Genomic DNA, 25,428 nt, shown 5'->3' with positions numbered 1-25,428 from the left:
AGGATTAATAGGATGACTATAGCATTATGTGCATGTTTGTTATTGTAACAGAAAGTCTGCATGTATAATCTGGTTTCAACAAACTTTTGGTCAATTTTTGCAAAGATCCCAGTGTTTTCACTTGGTGAACTTGATGACTCACAGGCCTTAAATAGGCTCCAATTAAAGAAGATTGAAGCAGATGATTATGCAACACTCAAAGCTCTGGTCTCACTTGAGGAAAATAAGGAAGTGATCAGAGTACTCTCATCTGGGTAATTATTGCTCTCACTGATGGATTCCACATTTACCATTGCAGAATATCCACTTGATGTTCACACTGTTCAGTGAAGCTAAGCAATCTGGAAGACTAGGCCCAGTCAGAATTGAAGTGGATGTTTATTCTTGCTGTTTGAAAATAAGGAAGACTGAACAATAGGCTATAGAGGCAGATATATGTAGATGGGAGACTTGGAATTGTAATGTCCAAAGTCCCAGTGTTATTTTTTTTACTACTTTGAAGCAGTTATATTGAAGAACCATTCTATAGCTGATGGGTTTGGCCTGATTTTAATTGCTTACACATCTTATGCAATAAAATTGCTTACAAGTCTTAATTCTGAACTGTTCATAGTTTCCTTTAACAACACTACTTTTTGACTGCAGTCCTAACCTTAGTAGGGAGGAAGCCCCAATGAACATAGTGGGCCTTACTTCTGAGTAAATCAAGTTTTAAAGGAACTTAAAAAAAAAATTAAGGAATTGCACTGGCTGCCAATATGCTTCTGGTCAGAATTCAAGGTGCTGGGGATGACATTTAAAGCCCTAAGCGGCTTGGGGCCTCGATATCTGAGGGAGCACCTCCCACTATATATGCCTGCCTGAGGATTGAGATCTGTTGGAGGGGACCTCCTTTGCATCCCACCAGTGTGAAACATATGCTATGGTGGGATGTGGGAGAGGGCCTTCTCTGCTGTGGCACCCAGGCTGAGGAATGCCCTCCCACTGGAGGCCCAATTGGCGCAGACATTGGTTTCATGTTGGCACCGAGTTAAAACATAGCTTTTCACCAAAGCCTTTGAGGGCTAATTGAATTCCCTAAAGTTGCACACTGTTTTAACCATTTTATTGTTTTAGATTTTCTAATTGGTTGCTTAATGGTTTAATATGTTTTAGCTGCTTAAATTATTTATTGTTTTATACTGTTTAAATTGATTTTATCTGTATGCTGCCCTGAGATCTTAATGATATAGGGTGGGATAGAAATGTTTTAAATAAATAAAATAAATATGCTTAGCATTGTGTGTGTGTGTGTGTGTTACTTTGTATGTACAAAACCCCTTCGAGCATTATATACCCCTAGTTTTTTTCTTAAAGTAAACATGAGACTGGTGGTGGCATCAGCTTAGTCTATTTACTGAGCAAGATACAGTATCTGTCAGATATGCACGTATCAAGATTACACAGACTTAAAGCAGGTACAGATTAAGGTTTCAGGCAGATAAAATCTTTGAGAGAGACTCATACTTTATACAAATTACTAAATATGGGCTGGATAATCTTTCCCTCTAATAAGTCAGCTCAGAGTGTTTATCACTTCGGAAATGAACTGCAGCCACCCCCAAAATAAGGCAGTACTGTCTACACTCTAAAGAGACCCACTAGCTATGCAGTTCATAAATTTTTGAATTAAAAGACCATTTTAAAAAAATAAATGAATCCCAGAGTAGCCCAGCAAGGACCTCTAAGCTTCCACACATACAAAAGAGGGGGCTAAAGAAAGCAGACAGGTAAACTGAGGGCCAAAACAGACATTACTTTAAATCTGTATCTAGCAGCTACATTTTCTTTCCTTTTACTCTAGAGGAGGTGCAGGGCCCCTGATCTGGATCTTAAAAGCCCCACTAGGGTCCCAAACTGGATTGTCTCCCTTGTGGCTTACTCTAGAGTCAAAATGGAGGGGTGGGGGTGAGTAGCTGCTAGATATGAAGTTAAAGTGATGTCTGGTTTGGCCTAGAGTGAGACTGTAAATTAGTCTATGGTTGAGAACACTTGAAAATAGAACATTAGGATGTCTATTAAATTGTCATTTCCTGTCCTTGTCAAATTCCCTCCTCCAGCTTCACTAGCATAACATGATTTCTTTTCCAGGATGACCAAAGCCCTTAACAAATAATAATAATAATAATAATAATAATAATAATACCACCACCACCAACAACAACAACAACACTCCTGGGGTTAGGGAGACTCAACATTATGTTGCTGCAATATTCTCTCTCTCAACATTGTTCTCTCTCATTCCAGTGAAGGGGCATTGCATTAGGGATAGAAGTCATGACTTTGAAGCATATGAATAGGGATGGGGGTGAAATTCATCAGGTTCACCCAACTCACACTTTCCAAGCCAAGACATGAATCAGAATGCAGTTGTCCTTTGATATTTGTACATCTCCAGTGTTTTCAATGGAGTTCTATTAAAAATGGAGACAGAAATGTGCATTAGAGAAAAGAATATTTACAAATGTATTGTGTTAGAGAAAATTGCTTGCAAAATGTAGGCAAATATATACAAAAATGCATATATTAGGAGAAATGTGCATGAAAGCACATATAAAGTTTCATGTAGACTTTAAAAACAATCATGAACTGATGCAGAAAATGGAGAGAGCTAATTTAAGATTGGGAAAGGCAAAACTGAGGACTAAATGCATAGCACCCAGTGATCCTAACATTATTTTTTACTCCTGTGTAAGTGTGCAGGGGCTGATCTGGATCAGGACCACCACAGTGGGATCGGGAGGGGGGGAATGATACCTTCTCACCTAGCTGCTTTTCCCCCTAAATTCATCCCTTGGGAGGGTAAAGAAAAGGGGCAGGGGAAACTTCCGTTGGAGTCAATTGAGTTTCTTTTTTCTTTCGTTCAGTACCTGGCATCTCCAGGTAGGGCTGGAAATATTCCTGCCAGCCCTACCAGGTGCCACTGCCAGTGACTGTCAACAGTATTGGGCTAGAGAGCCAGTTAGAGTGTTGGCTTGGGAGTCGGTAGATCTGGTTCTAGTCCCCACTCGGCCATGAAAGTTCACTGGGTGACTTTGGGCCAGTCACAAACTTTCAGCACAACCTACCTCACAGGGTTGTTGTGAAAATAAAATGGATAGGAGATGGGAGGTTTATGTACGCTGCCTTGGGTTCCTTAAGGAGGAAAAAAGGCAGGATATAAATGTAATATATAGATAGACCCAAGGTCGGACTAAGGATAAGGCAACTTTCTATGTTCTTATATCTGAGGCTCTCTCTTTACTAAGTAATTTATCTTTCTTTCTATCACTTCCTTGAATGCTTTAAAAAGCATGTCTTTTCTCCTCATCAGTGCTGCCCACTGGTGGATATTTAACACTCACATCGACATGTTACGATGAAATCAGTCTTGGCTACTAACCTCATTCCAGAAGTTTCATTCAAAACCACATAAATACAGGTTTGTGCTCATTGTATTCTTTTCCTTCCTCTAGTTCAGATACTATAGTAAGAAAGAAGAGGCTTTCCATTATAAGAAACACAGCCTGTTGAGTAAACACTAACAAAAGATATTTACATAAAGCATATTTAGTCAGTTTGCCGAACTATATGAAACCACTGACATCCCCCACCCCCCGTCCCCAGTGTTTATTCTATAGGGTGGTACTGTCCTCCGGATTATTACTTGTTTAGATGTTCACTGTCCATAGGAAATTGTTATTTATTTGGATCAGTGTTTCTTTGCCTCATGTTAATTCTGCTATGGGAAAAGCAAAGGAGCTGAGTTATATAAAATTAGGCAGTATGTACCAGTTCATTGTCAGAAAAATGTAGTGTAATGGGAAAAAAGGCACACAGACCTGCAAATCTTAAAATGTCATTGCTGGGGAAAAATGAATGCAGAAGAAGCAGACAGTTTATCTGCATTCCCTTTCTGCTCTGTGTGACTAACTGGGGAATTTCGATTTGTTCACTTGCTAAGCATACAGATACCATATTATGCTCGACAGGGTTTTTATGGGGCTACTGCTACAGGACATGTTTCTTCTGCTTTGCTACTGCAATGCTGGTTGTCTGATATATGCATCTTTTAAACAGCTATCTTCTATTAGAGTCTGTATTTATGAAAATATAGACCACCATAATTGGAAACAAGGCTATTCAAGCTATTAAAATGGGCAATAAAGAAAAAAAAAGCTTATTCCTCAAGTATTCCTAAATGACCTGGGACCAGATTATGTACAGCATTTCCTTCTCCAGTATGAACCTGCCCAGTATTCAGATTTTCAGAAGAGACCCTCTTCTGTTTTACTCACCAATATCATAATCAACTTTGGCAGGGACATGGGAGGGAAACTTCAGTGGATCATAGAATCATAGAATCATAGAATAGTAGGGTTGGAAGGGGCCTGCAAGGCCATCGAGTCCAACCCCCTGCTCAATGCAGGAATCCAAGTCAGAGCATTCCTGACAAATGGCTGTCCAGCCTCGTCTTGAAGGCCTCCAGTGTGGGAGAGCCCACCACCTCCCCAGGTAAGTGGTCCCATCGTTGTATTGCTCTTACAGTCAGGATGTTTTTCCTGATGTTCAGCCGGAATCTGGCTTCCTCTAACTTGAGCCCATTATTCCGTGTCCTGCACTCTGGGATGATCAAGAAGAGATCCTGGCCTTCTTCTCTGTGACAACCTTTCAAGTACTTGAAGAGTGCTATCATATCTCCCCTCAGTCTTCTCTTCTCAAGGCTAAACATGCCCAGTTCTTTCAGTCTCTCCTCATAGGGCTTTGTTTCCAGTCCCCCGATCATCTTTGTTGTCCTCCTCTGAACCCTCTCCAGTTGGTCTGCATCCTTCTTAAAGTGTGGTGCCCAGAACTGGACACAGTACTCCAGATAAGGCCTAACCAGTGCTGAGTAGAGGGGAACTAGTACTTCCCGGGATTTGGAAGCTATGCTTCTATTAATGCAGCCCAAAAGAGCATTTGCCGTTTTTGCAGCCACATCACATTGTTGGCTCATATTCAGCTTGTGATCGACAACAATTCCAAGATCCTTCTCGCTTGTAGTGTGGTTGAGCCACGTATCCCCCATCTTGCAACTGTGCATTTGGTTTCTTTTTCCTAGATGCAAAACTTGGCATTTATCCCTATTCTGTCATTCTGTTGTTTTCTGCCCAGCGCGCCAGTCTATCCAGATCACTTTGAATTTTGTTTCTGTCTTCCAAAGTATTAGCTATCCCACCCAATTTGGTGTCATCTGCAAATTTGATCAGCATTCCCTGCACCTCCTCCTCCAAGTCATTAATAAAAATGTTGAAGAGCACTGGGCCCAGGACTGAGCCCTGCGGTACCCCACTCATTACCTCTCCCCAGTTTGAGAAGGTCCCATTGATAAGCACTCTTTGAGTCTGATTCTGTAGCCAACTGTGGATCCACCGGATCGTTGTTTCATCTAGCCCACTTTGAGCTAGTTTGCTCATCAGGGCACTTTGTCGAAAGCTTTGCTGGAGTCAAGGTATATGATGTCTACAGCATTCCCACGGTCTACAAGGGAGGTTACTTGATCAAAAAATGAGATCAGATTTGTCTGGCAGGACTTATTTTTGACAAATCCATGTTGGCTTCGAGTAATCACGGCATTGTTGTCAAGGTGCTTCCAGATGGATTGCTTTATCATCTGCTCCAGAATTTTCCCAGGGATTGATGTCAGACTGACTGGTCTGTAGTTCCCAGGTTCCTCCTTTTTACCCTTTTTGAAGATAGGGACAACATTAGCCCTCCTCCAGTCATCTGGCACTTCCCCCGTCCTCCATAATTTCTCAAAGAGAATAGACAGCGGTTCTGAGAGTTCTTCTGCCAGTTCCTTTATTACGCTAGGATGCAGTTCATCTGGCCCAGGAGATTTGAACTCATTCAAAGTAATTAGGTGTTCCTTGACCTTGACAATATGCCTATTGATCTCAAGCTGCAATCCTGCCCCTTTCAGCCTGTACTTCGCCTTTGCCAGTGGGGTCATAGACCCTCTTTTGGGAGAAGACTGAGCCAAAGTAGGAATTGAGCACCTCTGCCTTTTCTTTGTCATCTGTTATCGTTTTGCCATCCTTATTTAATAGCTGAACCACCATTTCTTTCCTCTGCCTTTTACTATGCACGTAGCTGAAGAAAGCCTTTTTATTGTTTTTAGCATCCCTTACTAACCTCAGCTCATTCTCAGCTTTAGCCTTCCTGACGCCATCCCTGCAATTCTGTGCTACCTGCCTGTACTCTTCCTTTGTTACTTGGCCTTCTTTCCACTTCCTATATGTGTCCTTTTTTGTTTTCAGGTCATCCCTAAGCTTTTTGTGAAGCCACATTGGCTTCTTCTGTTGTCTTTCACCTTTTCTTCTTGTTGGAATTGTTTGTGATTGTGCCTTGAGAATTTCCTTTTTTAAAAGCTCCCACCCATCTTGGACTCCTTTTCTCATTAGCGTTGCTTGCCATGGGACCTTACTGATCATTGTTTTGAGTTTATTAAAATCAGCTTTCCTAAAATCCAGGGTACGCGTTTGACTACACTCAGCTTTTGCTTCCCTTAGAACCAAGAACTGAAGTACAACATGGTCGCTTTCCCCCAGAGTTCCTGTAACTGCTATTTTATCCACTAGGTCATCTCTGTTGGTTAGGATTAAGTCAAGGATAGCCGATCCTCTAGTTCCTTCCTCTACTTTCTGTAGGAGGAAGTTATCCGCCACACAAGTCAGGAATTTCCTGGAGGGGCCATGTTTTGCAGAATTTGTCTCCCAACAAATATCGGGGAAATTGAAGTCCCCCATTACTACTACATCATGCTTCCTTAAAACATTGGCTATTTGCTTTTCAAAAGTTTCATCCTTGTCTTCTCCTTGATTGGGTGGCCGGTAGTAGACTCCGACCACCAGGTTCCTTTTATTCTTTGCTCCATTTATTTCAACCCAGATGCTCTCGATGGGGCTACCAAGCTCCTCCTCCTGTATTTCTGTGCAGAGATATGTATTTTTCACATACAGTGCAACCCCACCTCCCTTTCTGTTCCTCCTGTTCTTTTTGAACAAGTTATATCCTTCAATTGCTGTATTCCAGTCATGAGAGTCATCCCACCAAGTCTCAGTTATACCTATCAGGTCATAATTTCCCTCTTGTATTAAGAGTTCAAGTTCGTTCTGTTTGTTTCCCATACTCTGGGCATTAGTATATAGACATCGAAGACCATGTGCTTCATAGTCTGGCTTTCTTCCTACATGTGTCTGAAGACTATTATTGGGTGCTATCAGAGCTGTTCTCTCCGTTGCAGTGCATGCGCCTACGTCCATTGTTACCCCCAACATTACATCTCCCTTCTCCGTAGGATTCAGTTTAAAGCCCTCCTGATGAAGTTCTTCATGCTGTGGCCAAACACATTCTTCCCATCCTTTGTGATGTGCAACCCGTCCCTAGCCAACAGCCCATCTTCCAGGAAGTATAGCCCGTGGTCCCAGAATCCAAATCTCTCTCGTTGGCACCACCTTCGTAACCAGTCATTCACCCGGAGTATTTTTCGTTCCCTTTCTGTCCCTCTTCTAACTACTGGAAGGATGGATGAGAAAACTATCTGGGCCCCAAAGTTCTTGAGTTTCCTTCCCAAAGCTTCAAAGTCTGACGTGATCTCTTCGTAGCTCCGCTTGGCAGTATCATTTGTTCCCACATGGATGAGAAGAAAGCAGGGATGGCGGAGAATTTGTCCACGAATCTTTGGGAGGCCGAGTGCCAACGCATTCGGCCCCCCGAAAGTGTTGGGGAAATTCTCCGCTGGCCCCCCGCCCCCCCCGGGATGGGACTCACCTTCGGCGAATGTCCCTCTCGGTGGCGGGTCCTGGCGGTGGGTCCCGTCGGTGGTTCGGCGGCGTTTCGGCGGGGGCAGGGACGGCGGCCGGTCTCGCGACTGGCTGCCACCACCGCCATTACAAAATAAAAAAGTACAGTAAAAAACAACAACACACACCCATGATAGGCTACGTGACGATTTACGTAGCCTATCACTGCTAGATTTCAAAAGTCAGCCGTGATAGGCTATGTAAATCATCACGTAGCCTATCATGGGTGACTTTGGGGGAAAAAAAAAAAGCGCGTACACAAATGGCGGCGCCCCATGGGCGCTGCCATTTGTGTTCCTTATTTGGACAGGGGTAGTCTACGTAAATCTTTACGTAGACTAGATGTGCCAAAATAAGGAACGTACGCGCTTTTTTTTTTTCCAAAGTCACCTGTGATAGGCTACGTGATGATTTATGTAGCCTATCACAGCTGACTTTGGAAATCTAGCTGTGATAGGCTACGCAAATGGTTACGTAGCCTATCACGGGTGTGTGTGTGTGTGTTTTTTTACTTTTCTTTCATGGCCAGGGAGACGGGTGCCCCTCCCCGGCCTGAATTTCGCCGGCGAGGGATGGGGCGCCTCCCCCCCCGGCCTGAATTTCAGCCGGGCAAGGCGGGGCGCCTCCCCCCCTCACCTGAACTTTGGGGGGAGAACCGAAGCGCCTCCCCCCCACCGCAAAGCAAGCTGCGGGACAAGGTAAGTCCCTTTCGTCCATCCCTAGAAGAAAGGGATACCTGTCAGTGGGCTTTATGAGTGCAGGCAACCTTTCTGTCATGTCTCTAATCTGTCCTCCCGGGAGACAACATACCTGGCGAGTCCACGGGTCTTTGCGACATACTTGGGTCTCGATCCCACGCAGCAAGGAGTCTCCCACTACTACCACTCTTCTCTTCTTCTTCTTGTAGGCCTGGGTTTCATCGCCTCTGTTTGACTGACCTTCAGCCTCTTGCTCACTCTCATGCAGGTTCCCCTGTGATTCTTCCTCTGCAGGCTGTCCTCCAGTCTCATCCGCAAGTACCTGGAATCAGTTCCACAGCTCCACTGCTTCCACTGGTGCAGAGTGGCGTCTAGTTCTTCTTCTCCTAACTGTCACCCTTTTCCAAGGAGTATCCTCTACTCCATTTTTCTTCACCTCAGCATTTCCCACTGCCTCATCTTGCTGTTGCTCTTCAAGCTTCTGGTCTTCCCTTTGCTGCTGTAGTTCCCCCATTCTGTCCAAGAACTCTTCGTGTTCTCTTATTCCCTGGAGGGTCGACAGTCGCTGCTCCAGTCCGCTTACTTTTTCTTCCAGCAGTGAAGTGTGTGAGGGCTCTGCAATTCCTTCTCATGGAGGTGCATCTAATTCCTTCTTTGATGGCCTTCTTGTTCAAGGGAGGTCTCTGGCCTGCGCCACTGAGTCTGGGTTGTGGGTGGCTGCTGTTGGTGTGTTTTTAAAAAATTAGTTGACTTAGCTGCTAGTTATATCTGCTCTTATTTTCATCAGTTCATTTTGTATGTTTTTATATGCTTGTTTTATTATATTACTTGTGAATGGATCCAGCTCCGAATGGCTAGGGATAGCCCTAGTTTGATACAGCAAAGTCTTCAAGCAAAGTTAAGCAGCTGACAGAGCTGGACCCATTGTGCCCACCCCGTCTCAGTGAAGCTGCTGGCACTTGCCAGGGTTCCCCTTTTGACCTGGTCCCCCTGAACAACTCCTTAAGGATCTCTTGCCTCCTTAGGAGTCCCACCTTCCTTCTTTTCCCTTTCCCTTTCCAATAACTTGGGGTTTAGGCTGTAGGCATGGGATGATTGACACTCTAGACACAGGGGATTACTGCAACAGTTTAAATCACAACTAAATGTATTTACACAATACAGCTGAGTGATACAAAAGGCATTAAAAGAAAATAAAAGTTGCAGAACGCAAGTTCCTTTAACCTAGCTATACTTAGACTTCTCCAGGCTACTTCTTCCTGCTCCCTCTTCAGGCTCTAGTCTCCCTGACTCTGTTCTTACTGGCAATCTTGCTCTCTTTATATACCTTCCTCCCACAAAACCGAAAGTACTGCTTCAAAACTGAAGAAATGAAACTTAACTGGGGAAATGAAACGGAAATGTAACCAGGGAAATGAAATGATTCCTCTCAGGGATACCCTCTTCCAACAGAAACATTCCAGGCCTCTAAGCCTGACCTTTTTTTCCTTTTGCCTCTGTAGGCATCAAACCTCCACAGCATCTCAAGGCACAGAACCTGCCATGGTGCACCCCTACAGCCCCCTGAGGGAGGGGTCTGTCCACTCCATTTCCCTGAGTGGGGGCTGCCCCACAGCAAGAGGGAAGGGCAGGTGTATAACTTTGTCCCTTGGCCTTCTAGTCTCCCATAGCTTGAAACAATGGACTACAAAATGATGTGATGGTTAAGGAAGTCTGCCCCTAGTGGATGACTGTGTTACTGCAGGTGTCAACCACACGACCACATTTAAATTAATTAAAATGTAATTAATGTGTTTAAAAAAAAAGAAAAAAAGAAAAGAAGTTGCCCCTTAGTATACATGCCAGGTTTCAGGTGTCTAGGTTTCACCATCTTGCTGCTATGGGGCTCAAGGACAGATAGACACACATCCTCTTTTCTCATTATAGATAATAGTATGTTTCATTATTGATCACCACTTTGGGCCCTGAGGGCAGAAATGCAGGATACAAATTAAATAATAATAATAAAAACTTTATCACAAGTGCATGGCCAATTACCTCCTTTTGTAAGAAATACTTCGACAGGCTCCAGGTTTTAAGCTGACCTAGCTGGACATTCCCAGAGCTTCTTTTCAATACTAAGCATCACCATTTTCATTAGTAATTTGTGCTAAAGAACAACAATTGTCCAGTTTGGTGAATGCCTGTTCTAAACACTGACAGTGGAAGAGAAAGCTCTTTGAAAACAGCAGCCCTGTGTCTTGCTCCCCATTCCCCTTTACTAGGGTTTGGTGTCATTGCACTGCACATTTTCCCACCAGAAGCTGCCAATGACATGGAGTGGGGGCAGGGAAACACACAACATAATGACAGTGCCCCTCCCGCCACCTGTGTGCCAGGCACCTTTACACATCCTTCCCACAAGCAAGGGGGCATTGGGGAAGGTGCCTGGAGTTACCATGCAGAGGCTGTCCTCTGCCAAGCTTATGTATCACTATGAGGGGTTAACAGAAGAGGAAGACCCTTGGCCACTGTGGAAACAGAATGCTGGAGTACGTAGACCTCTGGTCTGACCCAGCGGGGATCTTCTTATGTTCTTATGAAAGACATGTTCTCAAAGCAAAATAAAACTTCAGGAAGTGAAAGTGTATATGGTTTACAGATGGAGATGATCTCTGTATAGGGGGGGGGGAAATGTACATGAAGCAGAATTACAGCTGCATTTGCAAGCATTTTTACAACAAGAACTACTGTGGGAATCCTATGACTTGATTAGGATTGTTCCTTTTAATATGATCTTATCATATTAAGAGCTGCATCAACGTTTAGCAAAGTTGGTCTCCAAGTGCATATTAAATAGGGGGAATGAATAAAACACATTCCCCTGATTTCTCCACAAATAACGGAGTGGTATTATCTACTTTGCATCTCAGTCTAGTTTTACAATATGACTCCATTCCACATCCCTTTGAAATCAGCCGTGTGTGTTTTCTCGTTGACTTTCAGAAGCAAACTGAAATCTCCATGAACTTCTTCCCATGGGTGTTCCGTATGCCAAGTTGATCCATTTCAAAGAACAATATACATCTGGAGGTTCTCCAGGATTGGATCCCATTCATCATCTTGATAGTCGAACCATAACCATCATTGTTTACTGAGAATGTTGCTTGTCAGCAACAAAGCATGTAGAAGTTATTAGCAAATAGGTGTCATGGGATACATGTTGCTAATGAAATAAATACCATGCACTTTATTAAGCATGCCTTCCAGGGAATTGTCATAAACAACGTCACCAGTCTTGACTGCATAATCTTTAGCAATCTCTAACAAGTTTCTCAGAGAGATATTACTTTGTCTACTGCTGCTGAAATTATAATGCATTTTAAAGAGGAACGCTAGGGAACAGACGGTGTCTCAGCTTCATGATATTGCTGATTATTGGTTGTGCATTTAATTTACAGTTAGTCAGCTGCTTGCCTGTGAATTGTTTTCACACATGAGCAGGCATATAGAGATGATAAGCCAGCCTAGATCCCATAGTGATGCTGGGTCAATTCACATAACTCTCAGATGTATGGCCACCACTTCTTTTCTAACCAGACTGATAAGCAAGGGGAAAAGCAGTTGTCTGAATGCTTCATCCCAGAACTTATTTGTAGTTTGGTGTCCAACTTTCTTATCCAGGGCTGCAATCCTATAAAACTGGCCTGGGAGTAAGAACTCAGAAGGACTTAATTCAGAGTAGACATGCGCAGGATTCCACTGTTAGGGTTACTTATGGTAGTGTGCAATAAAGAAAATGCAATGATCTCTCCATAGGTGACAAATGTTTGCTGTTTCTAGCTCCTATTCAGTACAAAACTGAAAGTGGGGTGTAAGGATAGAGACGCAGTAGAAAGTAGATGGAAAATACTGAAAACCTAAGGTGAGAAAAGAAAGTTGTCATGTCTTTCTAAACAAACACATTCCTACTTTTATTTTTTTTATTTCTTTAAAAGAAAAATATAGTTGACTTACAGAGGCTGCAATCCTGTCCCCATATCTGGGAGTCAGCTCCATTGCACGTAATGGGACTTACTTCTGAGTAGATATGTATAGGATTGCACTGTAAATTAGACAAACCATATGTTTCAGATCTGGGGATGGAGATGACTTTCCCCCCTATTTCAAGACAATCCCTCATTTCAAAATTCTTCATCCAAAAGGAATACTTATAGGCTACCATCACAGTCTAATCCTTTCTTTAACACTCTAGAATTTGTTGAGGTTTATGAGGAAATGATTGCCTCCCTTCAGTCTAGCTCTTGGAAAAAAAATATTAAAAAGAAAATTAAAAGGAAGATGTTTTAAACTTTCTTGTCCCCAAACCAGAAGGTACAGACATTAACAAAACCTTGTGAACTATCTGTCAGGAGCGCCCTAGCTGCCTCTTGCAGTCCCCACCAATAGCCAACTTAGGACACAGACGACGAGGATTCTTTCCGAGACTTTATTCCTTTATTCCTTTATGACTCTTTCAGATACTAATCACTAGCGACAAAGCAAGGAACAGCACTGGGGAAAGATAGCAGAGTAGCCTAAGCTCCAGGTAAGGCGGTTGGTCCCTGTTTGAAGGAGAACCATGGGAAGACCCTGAACTTATGGGCTAGGGAGAGATCCTCCCTCTTTCCCTTGGGTCCTTGGGACGCTACTGTTGTTTGCACACCAAACGAGCGGAACGCCTCTTCTCAGCACCCTCCATCTGTCGTCGCTCCCTGCGTCTGCACCGAGCGTCCAGCAAGCCCCCCTGCAGTGCTCTCTCGCTGACAGGGTCACTATCTATCCCAAGAATGCTGGCAGGAGGAATCTCTGCTGGCTGTTGTGCTTGTGAGAGATGAGTGAGCTCCTCTCCCATGGATTGCTGTTCCTCCTCAGAATCAGAACTGCTCTGGGGCTCTATTGGCTCAGTTTCCACCCTGACACTATCCCAAGAATTCAAGGCATAGCTTAACAATCAAAATGAAAGCAATCAAACCAGTACAACTTAGCTAATTACATGTCACCTAGTTACGCAGAGTCTTGGGTTTCAAAGCACAGATGAAGTTCCTTGCAGAGAGATAGTCTGATGGTCTTCTGATTAGATGTTGCTAGGAACACAGGTAGTGAGAACAAATCTCACATTTTTATGGGAATCTGACATTAGTAAAAGCCAGCCCTTTAGTGGAGATGGACTGTTGTTTGGCCCAATAGGGTGAACAGCTTAGTTTCTTATATTGGTGGTCTAGCCAATCATCATGAAGAAAATTACATAGAGGCGAAGTCCAACTGCTTAATGATTCTGAGCTTGCATGTCAAATGAGGTGGCCACTTCCAGTTAGACAAAACATTGTGCAAAAGATCTTAAGCTCTTGATTTATATTGGAGGACATACAGTAAGATTTGGCCTATTCAGGTTTTCTGGTACGGTGCTGAAATGTAGACACTCTAGGGGGCACTCCATATTCATCAGAATATAGTGGTTTGTCACACCATATCAGACCTTCATTACTTCAATCTAGGGATGTACGAACTGTGCTTCTTCCGTTCCTCTTCACTTGCGCAGTTTGCATCCAGTGCTCCGTTCCGCTGTTCACAAGCCCCCGGAATTCTCCTCTTCTTTTTCCGCTCTGAAAATTACGTAGATACATACGTACCGACATATGTAATTCCTTTTCCCAGCTGTCTCTGTGAGTCCGCTTAACTTCCGTAAGAATCACTATTTTTCGTAAATGTTTATGTATTGTTTTCCCCCTCCCCTGCCATGCAGTAATTACTTGCAGCCAAAACACTTCCTCTTCCTAGGGGCTTCCCAAAAGAAGGCTGTCCTAGGTGTGCCTGAGAGATAAACTATTTGTTTAAAGCAACGCTGTTTTAAAGAAAGAAAAAACCTTTTAAAATGACCATGCTGGGCCTGGAGCTCTGCATGAAGTATTATTCTCCCTGCTAAACTTTATATTTCCACATCCAGCATTGTTGTTGACATAGTGAGGCTAAAATGGAGATGAGAACCAACTCTGTGCATGTCTACTCAGAAGTAAGTCTTATTGAATTCAATGGGACTTACTCCTACTCATGTCAGCACTCCACTTTGCCCCCATCTCAGCTTTGTATTTCCACATCCAGCTCATTATCAAACCTCCTGTTAGGTTATCTCAGAAGACCCTTGGGTGAATGGGGTGGGGGGAGGGGGTTTCCAGGGAAACAGCTGGATTGGGGGAGAAGCTCCCCCCCACAGACACATACACAAACATAATGGAAGGATGTAGTTCTTCATATTCCCTGGTATGTTTATTCCTCGTTTTGTCCATTCTCTGAGCACGTGCAGAGTGTGCTTTTTATTCAAACAAAGAGAAACTTGCTAATATTTCCAGTCATGCTACATTTGTACAAGTGTGACTGCTTCAGAAAGAACACACAAACAATGTGTGTGGTTGAGACCATTCCAAAGTCACTCAGTGAGCTTCCACAGCCAAGTGAGGACTAGAACCCCCCATCTCCTAAGTCCCAGTCCAACACTGTAACCACTAGGCTACACTGGCTGTCTAACCACTACACTACACTGCTGTTATGAAACTCATGAAAAAGAGACAGTATAATGGAAAGTTTTTTCTTTCTCCAAGACTGGCATGGTCATTTTAAAAGGTTTTTTCTTTCTTTAAAACAGCGTTGCTTTAAATAAATAGTTTATCTCTCAGGCACACCTAAGACAACCTTCTTTTGGGAAGCCCCTACAAGGAAGAGGAAGTATTTTGGCTGAAAGTAAACTCCCCAATGGAGAAGGAGGATTTCAATTTAAAGAGAACACACACAAGGTGGTAAGCAGAATTCATTAAAAAAAACCTTACAGATATATTATAGTAATATTACTTTATTATCTTTCCAATTTACTAATTATACTGCATATTTATTTACATAAATTTCGCGACTCTTTGCGAATGACAACAAAAAATATAAAATATACAGTCCAGGTTACTGTGAGATCAATAATTAAATCAACCAAAATGTTGCAGCAGACCTGAAACAGGAGAAAAAGAAATCAAATCAAATGGTGTTTATTTTATTTCCGGAGATTACTGGAATCCTCACCATTCTTTTCAACACCACCAGTTTCCTTAAACTGTTCAATAAACAAGTGTTGTTCCCTTGGCAACCAGACATGTTCTCTCTGACACTTACAAAAGAAAAGTCCTAGAAATAACTAGCCCATTCCTGCTGTAATGACCTCCTCTTCCTCATTACTACTGGAGACAAATTTGAGGGTTTTTTTATATGGATGATGAACTGCTGCCAAGATCTGGAGGTTGTTGGGTTTTTTTTACCAAACAGCTTGCCACACTGAAAGTTGCCATGTGAAGGCTAAAGCTAGGGAGAGCGACATGGCAACTCCATATGATAGGATGGGCATGTACAGAAATTAAGGAAAAGCCTACTGACTTAATCTGAAGAACAGTTTTGTTGTTTCAAAATCAATACCCACATGTTTCCTCCCTTTTTAAGTCCTGGTACTCATAAATAAAGGCATATGCTTAAATACAAGTAGTTCTTATAAATACAGCATTTAGTATGTGCATCTGCTTCTGCATGTAGGGATGGTGCAGGCTCTTGATTCCATCTGGGCATCTGGCAGAAAACCACCCTCCACCCCGCCCACACCTCACTTAGCCCCTGCCCCCGCTCACCCCCTGCCCACAAAGCGGTGGTGTGCTTTGCAATTGCCATTTTTTTGTAAAAAATGATGATCACGAAAATATGCATATTTGCATGTACAAAATGGGGCTGTGAAGTGGTCATATAGGCAAGATTACAGCTGTTTGCCTGCCTGTAATCTTGTGTATGTGGGCTATTCACATATATGCAAATGTGAGCATTTTCACAAATGGGCATATTCGCATATACGCAAAATGGGGCCACAAATAGCCCATATATGCCAGATTACTGGCAAGCAAACATTTGTAATCTTGCCTATATGGGAGATTCACCCATTTTGCGTATATGCACATTTTCGCTATCCCCATTTCATTCAATTTTAAATGGAGATCTCAGAGCTCAATGAGGCCACCAGGGTGAGTATGGGCTGCTTGGTGAGCAGTGGGGAGTTCGAGCATGGGTCCAGGTGAATGGGGGCAGGGGCTGGGTGGGTGCCTGGAGAACCTGGACGCAGGGGGCGCCCACCCATCCCTATCTGCTTGCAGATGTGTGTGTGTGTGAGAGAGAGATTACAACACAGGGGTTAGTCAGCTTTATTTGGGCTGTGCATCAAAGGCAAAAAGATTGGTCCACTTCAGACCCCATTTCAGCACTTCAGAAATTGAGCCAATTTGACTCAGATCACTTTGGGCATGATCTGGTTTTCCTTGAGTGTAAAGCAGAGCCTGGCATTGGAAAAGTCAAGGCTCTGTATGTCTGCCCCTTGGTTTTCATGGGGAAATGAACAAATGGATATATCTTTTTTTTCATTCTCTTTTTAACTTTTTGACAGAATTTGACATTTACAGGCATAGTAGCCTATTGTAAGTGTCTACTGATATTAGACAGGTGGATGGGTTGGGGGTTGTGCACAGGTAGCCTTTAAAATTTGGGGAGGCATTAAATGACTTTCTTCAGACACACCCCTACTTTATGTACATTTTTAATATGTTCGCAATAGCAACAAATACTGATGAAAGGGAAAATATGTCCTCTCTTTTCTTCACTTTTCTTTGCTGTCTGCTTTCCTCTCCTTCCTCAGTTCTTGGTAAGGAACAAAAGATTTTCAAGTATAACAAATAATGGGCATAATCCATTAAAAGGCCCCCTGAAACAAGAGCAATTGAAATAAATCTGATCTTTACAAGAAGATTTATCAGTGATGGGTTGTGTCAGTTCCATTTACAAGGCAGTTCAGGAAGGCTTCCATTGGTGGTTTTCCGTCTCAATGCATATAATACGAAGAGTTAGTTATGAAAAGGGTGAGCTGTAATCAGCACCACTGGTTTCTGGCTATCAGTCTCAAAAGGTCCATGAAAAGAAATACTTACCTTTTTCCAAGATGCTCACTACCCAACTGGTTTATACTGCACCATGTACATAAAGTAGCCTTCCCCTGCTGCGAGCTGCCCAGAGTACCTCAGCTATTGGACAGTATATAACTATAAAAAGAAACGAACAACATTCCCCAATGTGATGTCTTTCATATATTTGGACTACAGCTCCCATCAGCCCCAGCCAGTATTGCCAATGGCTGCATGATAGGCCATGTAGTCCAAAACATCTGGAGTACACTATATTGGGGACGGCTGCTCTAAACCATGGTTTAGAGTTTCAAGGACAAGCCACAGTGAAACTTGGGCTCATGCGCTCCCTTGCCCCTCTCCTCCAGCAGAGCCATGAGGAGGAGACTGGAAGCTTCCACTTCTGTTTTAGATTAACCACAGTATACACTATGTACAGACCCTAAACTGTGGTAAATCCCAACTATTGGAACAAGCCAGCTTATTAAACTATGGTTTGAAGGTTTCTAATGGTGACATTAACTATAACTAGGGATGTACGAAATTGGCTTTACCTGGCTCCGCCGGGTTCCGCTGGGGGGGAGGAAGCACTCCGTCCCTCTCCCCGGAATCCTCACCAGGGGGGAGGTGCTCCATGCTTCCCCCCCGGAATCCTGGCCAGCTGGCTCCGCTCTGCGGGGATTCCGCAGAGCTGCTGGCTGGCTCCGCCAGCAGCCATACATCCAGCCGCTGGCTAGCAGGGACGCAAATGGCGGCAGCCGTAGCCGCCGCCATTTGCGTCCCTGTAGTCAGCCGTGCCCCTTCATGGATCACTGCCTTGTTGTGGCGAAGGGGCTTGCGTAACTCAGTGAAGCCATAAGCTATGCCGTGCAGGGCCACCCAAGACGGACAGGTCATGGCAGAGAGTTCTGACAAAATGTGGTCCACTGGAGAAGGAAATGGCAACCCACTCCAGTATTCTTGCCAAGAAAACCCCATGGAACGTATCACAAGGCTAAAAGATATGACACCGGAAGATGAGCCCCTCAGGTCGGAAGGTGTCCAATATACTACTGGGGAAGAGCAGAGGGTATTTCCAAGTAGCGCCAGAAAGAGTGAAGCGGCTGGGCCAAAGCCGAAAGGACACTCAGCTGTGGATGTGTCTGGTGGTGAAAAGAAAATCCGATGCTGTAAAGAACAATATGGTTTAGGAACCTGGAATGTCAGATCAATGAATCAAGGTAAGCTGGAGGTGGTCAAACATGAGATGGCAAGATTGAACATCGACATCTTGGGAATCAGCGAACTAAAATGGACAGGCATGGGCGAATTTAATTCAGGTGACCATCATATCTACTATTGTGAGCAAGAATCCCTTAGAAGAAATGGAGTAGCACTCACAGTCAACAAAAGGGTGGGAAAAGCAGTACTGGGGTACAATCTTAAAAATGATAGAATGATCTCAGTACGAATCCAAGGCAAACCATTCAACTTCACAGTAATTCAAGTCTATGCCCCAACCACTGATGCCGAAGAAGCTGAGGTTGTTCGGTTCTATGAAGACCTACAACACCTTCTAGAACTAACACCAAAAAAAGATGTCCTCTTCATCATTGGGGATTGGAATGCTAAAGTAGGAAGTCAAGAAATCACTGGGATAACAGGCAGGCATGGTCTTGGTGTACAAAATGAAGCAGGACAAAAGCTAATAGAGTTTTGCCAAGAGAACACGCTGACCATAGCAAACACCCTTTTCCAACAGCACAAGAGGTGACTCTACACATGGACATCACCAGATGGTCAATATTGAAATCAGATTGATTATGTCCTTTGCAGCCAAAGAAGGAGAAGCTCTATACAGTCAGTCAAAACAAGACCTGGAGCTGACTGTGGCTCAGATCATGAGCTTCTTGTTGCAAAATTTTGGCTGAAATTGAAGAACGTAGGGAAAACCACTCAACCATTCAGGTATGACCTAAATCATATCCCTTATGAATATACAGTGGAGGTGAGGAATAGATTTCAGGGATTAGACCTGATAGACAGAGTGCCTGAGGAACTATGGACGGAGGTCCGTAACATTGTTCAGGAGGCAGCAACTCAATCCATCCCAAAGAAAAAGAAATGCAAGAAAGCCAAGTGGCTGTCTGATGAGGCTTTACAAGTAGCTGAGGAAAGAAGGGAAGCGAAAAGCAAGGGAGAAAGGGGAAGATATATCCAACTGAATGCAGAGTTCCAGAGAATAGCAAGGAGAGACAAGAAGGCCTTCTTAAATGAACAATGCAAAGAAATCGAGGGAAACAACAGAATGGGAAAGACTAGAGATCTCTTCAAGAAAATCGGAGATCTCAAGGGAACGTTTTGTGCAAAGACGGGCATGTTAAAGGACAAAGAAGGCAGGGACCTCACAGAAGCAGATGAGATTAAGAAGAGGTGGAAAGAATACACAGAAGAACTATACAGGAAAGATCTGAATGTCCCTGATAGCCATGATAGTGCGGTCACTGAACTTGAGCCGGACATCCTCGAGAGTGAAGTCAAGTGGGCCTTAGGAAGCAGTAGTAACAACAAAGCTAGTGGAGATGACAGTATTCCAGCCGAGCTATTTAAAATCCTAAAAGATGATGCTGTTAAAGTGCTGCATTCAATATGCCAACAAATTTGGAACACTCAACAATGGCCGCAAGACTGGAAAAGGTCAGTTTACATTCCAATTCCAAAGAAGGGCAACGCCAAAGAGTGTTCAAACTACCGCACAATTGCGCTCATTTCACGTGCCAGCAAGGTGATGCTCAAAATCCTACAAGCTAGGCTTCAGCAGTATGCGAACCGAGAACTACCGGAAGTACAAGCTGGGTTTCGAAGAGGCAGAGGAACTAGAGATCAAATCGCCAACATTCGCTGCATCATGGAGAAAGCAAGAGAATTCCAGAAAAACGTCTATTTCTGCTTCATTGACTATGCTAAAGCCTTTGATTGTGTGGATCACAACAAACTGTGGCAAATTCTTAAAGAGATGGGAGTACCAGACCACCTTACCTGTCTCCTGAGAAACCTGTACGAGGGACAAGAAGCAACAGTAAGAACCAGACATGGAACAACCGAGTGGTTCAAAATTGGGAAAGGAGTACGACAAGGCTGCATATTGTCACCCTACTTATTTAACTTATATACAGAGTACATCATGAGAAATGCCGGGTTGGATGGATCAGAGGTAGGAATTAAGATTGCTGGGAGAATTATCAACAACCTCCAATATGCAGACGATACCACCCTAATGGCAGAAAGCGAAGAGGATCTAAAGAGCCTCTTGTTGAGGGTGAAAGAGGAGAGTGCAAAAGCTGGTTTGAAACTCAACATTAAAAAAACTAAGATCATGGCATCTGGCCCTATCACTTCCTGGCATATAGAAGGGGAAGAAATGGAAGCAGTGACAGATTTCACTTTCTTGGGCTCCAAGATCACCACAGACGGTGACTGTAGCCATGAAATTAAAAGACGCTTGCTCCTTGGGAGGAAAGCTATGGCAAAGCTAGACAGCATAGTAAGAAGCAGAGACATCACCTTGCCGACAAAGGTCCGTCTAATCAAAGCTATGGTTTTCCCAGTAGTAATGTATGGCTGTGAGAGCTGGACTATAAGGAAGGCTGAGTGCCGAAGAATTGATGCTTTCGAACTGTGGTGCTGGAGAAGACTCTTACGAGTCCCCTGGACTGCAAGGAGGTCAAATCAGTCCATCCTAAAGGAAATCAACCCTGAGTGCTCATTGGAAGGACAGATACTGAAGCTGAAGCTCCAATATTTTGGCCACCTAATGCGAAGAGAAAACTCCCTGGAAAAGACCCTGATGCTGTGAAAGACTGAAGGCAAAAGGAGAAGGGGACGGCAGAGGATGAGATGGCTAGATAGCATCACGGATGCAATGAATATGAACTTGAGCACGCTCCGGGAGAGAGCGCAGGACAGGAAGGCCTGGCGTGTTATGGTCCATGGGGTCACGAAGAGTCGGACACGACTGAATGACTGAACAACAACAACAAGTCAGCCGTGATAGGCTATGTAAATCTTTATGTAGCCTATCACGTCTGACTTTTTTTTAAAAAAAGCACATGTGCAAATGGCAGTGGCTACGGCCGCCGCCATTTGCGTTCCTTATTTTGGCCCGTCTTAGTCTACGTAAATATTTACGTAGACTAAGACGGGCCAAAATAAGGAACGCAAATGGCGGCGGCCGTAGCCGCTGCCATTTGCACATGTGCTTTTTTTAAAAAAAAGTCAGACGTGATAGGCTACGTAAAGATTTATGTAGCCTATCACATCGTGGTTTTTTTTTTTAACCTTGCCATGATAGGCTATGTAAATCTTTACGTAGCCTATCACGTCTTTTTTTTTTTTTTAACACTGGAAATGGCAGCGGCGGCAGCCGGTCGGAAGATCTGCCCCAGGTACGTCTCGTCCCGGGGGGGATCCACGGGGGGGGGGCGGGGGGTGGAAGGCTGTTCCACCACGGAGTTTGGGGGGCCGAATGCACTGGCATTCGGCCTTATCGAGATCCGTGGCAGAATTCTCTGCCATCCCTAACTATAACTTATTCCAGGAGTAGGAAACATGGTGCCCGTTGGCGCAAATGTGTCCCCAGACACCTTTCTCGGTGCCCACCAGATTGCCGTACTCCTTCCAATTTTTATTTTAAAAAAATATTTATATAGTTTCTTACTGGCATCTGGGATTGCTTCAGAGTGAAGTGGGAGCCAGCTCCCATTTTGATTTCCCTTGAATACCTCAGGGCAGTTTACTTGTCTTTTGTGACTAGCTATGCCCACTCATGGCAGCCATTTTATGACTATGCCCAGGACAGTTTTTCAAATTTCTACATGTGCTCATGTGCCCAAAGTGTTGCCTAGCCCTGCCTTATTTCAACAAAGTATAGCAAGAATTCTATTTTTCTCTCTCTCTCAAAATACCAGACCCCGGGGTCGACCTATGAAGCTGATTGGTGGTAGATTCACGACAGATAAAAGGAAGTACTTCTTCATAGTGCGCATAGTTAAACTATGGAGTTCACTACCACAGGATGTATTGATGACCACCAATTTGGATGACTTTAAAAGGGGGTTGGACTAATCCCTGGAGGAATATTTTTTTATTTTTTTTAGTTATTTTTTATTATATTTTTTTAAAAATAAAATTGATGTGGACGCAGACCCGGTACTGGCATCAATTTTTTCTCGTTTGGAAGCTGCTGAGTGTTCCTCGGGGATCCCTCCTCCTCCCCTGGCCAGGCACAAAAAATCCTCAGTGGTCCAGCACAAGCGAACACGACAGCAGACCCAACGCTCATTGCTCCTTTCTATTTCAGATCGCCTGGACGCTATTGAGGCATCCACCTCCTCTTCATCGGCTCTTCCAGAAGGCTCACCGCCTTCAGCGGAGCTCCTCCCTTCTGCTGCCTCATCTTCCCTGGGCGCACAAGCAACAACCTCGGTTTTTTCCAGCTGGGGATCACAGTGTGCCCACCATTGGTACAGCTCGTCTCTGGGTTCAGGGCACCCGGATGCCATTGAGGGCTCCATCTCACCTTCGCAGGTTCACCATGGCAGCACCCCACCACTGTAGGCAGTCCACCTTCCTGCGACATCTCCGTCAGCAGTGATCCAAGCAACATCCTCCTCCTTGGGGTTTCGCCCAGGTGACACAGCACACCTGAAGGCGGTCCGCCCTCATGAGGCATCTCCATCAGGAGCAATGCAAGTGGTATCGCCTCCCTTGATCCCGGGGTCCCAGACACGGCTGCCCTGGATATGGGTGAGATGACTGCACCTCACCCCAGTTGTTCAGACGGGTGACCCTTAGGGCTGTGGGGTTGCTGCCTTAGCTTACCTACCTGGGGGCGGCTGTCCCTCCCAATGTCATCTCCCTATATGACGCTCGGGCCGCCTGCAGCTCCGTCAGTCACACCCCAGTAACCCCAGCCGCTTAATGCATCATCTTACAGGGTTTTTTCCTGGATTAATTAGGATCCCTCGCCTGCCCCCGCCCGTTTTGGACATCCACGTAAGGGGCATATCAGATCCCTATGCTAATCTGGCGAGTTGTATTGTCACCAGGGCTACTCCTTCTCATAATGTCTTTCGCCCGAGGAGGTGTGCGAATGGCTTGTTTAGGCCTCTCGCAGGAGGGCCGCCATTGCCCTTCTCTGCGTAAGGACCTGTTTGACCAGGACCTTTCATTCCAATTTTGACTCCTTCCCAGCTGGGGTCGGCAACAGATCTGGCAGTGGCCACATTCACCAGGTGGTCTCCCGCACTGGCCCTCGGCTTACGGCGGGTCCACTGCTTCAGCACTGCTATCTGTGCTGGGAGTAAAGCCCCAATGGGCACATGCTCCCAGGACACGTGCAGTTTTCATCATGAATGCTCCCTTGTAGCAGTCAGCACTCTTGCACCTCTTGTCCAATGCTCGGGGAGGGGAGGGTCCCCTTGGAAAAGCCGAGGCAGTAGGAAGCTCTGGATGGCCAATGCCTAGTAAGGTTGGCGCTGATACTCCGGCTTTAAGACACTACCCAACTGGGGGAACGCGTCTTAACTTGGAACACAGTTTATGCTAGGTTCTAGGGCCCCCTAGCATTTTTTCTTTAGGTCAACATAGACCATCCCTACCTCGTAAGCAACATTTCTCCTCGCTAGGCGTCGACAGGTTCAGGAGAGGTTAACAATGCAGTACTGGCAGAAGGGTTTTAGCCCCCCCCCCTTTTTTCCTCACCCCGTTAGCTATTCTAGGGATCTCCCTTCTCGAAATGGTGCCCAGGAAATCCTCTAGGGAGTTTATCCTGATTCGTAACCTCTCTTTCCTGAGGGCCAGTCAATTATCACGAGATCCCTGATCATCTCTGCACAGTGTGTCACACCTCTTCGATGAGGCAGCTGTCTTTGTCTGGGATCCCGGCCATGGGTCCCTGATGGGCATGTGCTACATGGAGTCCAAAGATGGTGGTCATTGTTCTGACCTAACGCAAGTATTGCTTCCCCTTTTCTGTTACTTCGGTGCCCCTTAGCTCACAAAGGCTGAGGGCCTGTCTCCCACAGCAACATTCGGTGAAGCCAATCTGATACCCTTAGGTGTTATTCTCACCTCCCTCAGGACAATTTTCAGGTCCGTTAGGCACAGCTCCAATTAGTTATACATCAGGCATGGCTTCAACTTAGTAGGGCTTTAATGGCACCTCCTTTCGGAAGCGTGAGCCTCTCCTCAAAGCCGGACTGCGGACTCACATGGTTCCGCCCCTACCCCAAGGGATTTTAGATTCTTAGGGCAGGTCCAATCATGCAGTGGGTAAAGGCCTGTAGAGTGGAGGCTGCCGCCCCCGCCAAGCACATTGAGGGATAACCTTATAGCCAAGTCAGTAACCCCCCCCCTTCGCTATGACAACATGACCACGTTATTCATTCTCCGTCCTCCCGAAATTGGAGGGTCATGTCATGTGTCAGTGTGTTCACGCTCCAGAGCAGTATTACAACATCTGGTTCTGGGTCCACCATGTGCTGGGTTAGGCAAACCCAATTGTCGATGCCTTGTCATGAAATTAGGTCAACATCTTCTGGGCCTTAGCCCCGTGGGTGCTCCATTCCCAGATCCCATCCTTGCAGTACTATGGGAGATCGGGATACTGAAGCCAGGCATGCCAGCCTGCATTCCATGGCTCTCCGTACAGGAGCCGCCTGCGACAGAGCAGGGTGTGTGTGCCGCGCATTAGGCAAAACCTCAGCGATAGGATTCATGGCCCTTATCTATAGATCATTGGCCACAATTTCACGCCTCCTTAAGGAACAACAGACTATTGGGACCATAAGTCGCAAGCTGGCCATTTAGCCTTCCAGCCCACAAAGGTGGGTTTCACTGACT

The sequence above is a fragment of the Heloderma suspectum genome, chromosome 7 (genome assembly GCF_057233095.1).
Source record: "Heloderma suspectum isolate Gila_16-S chromosome 7, 16-S_ref, whole genome shotgun sequence".
NCBI lineage: Eukaryota > Metazoa > Chordata > Lepidosauria > Squamata > Helodermatidae > Heloderma > Heloderma suspectum.
The sequence above is the reverse complement of the archived record's forward strand: the minus strand, read 5'-3'. Positions refer to the sequence as shown.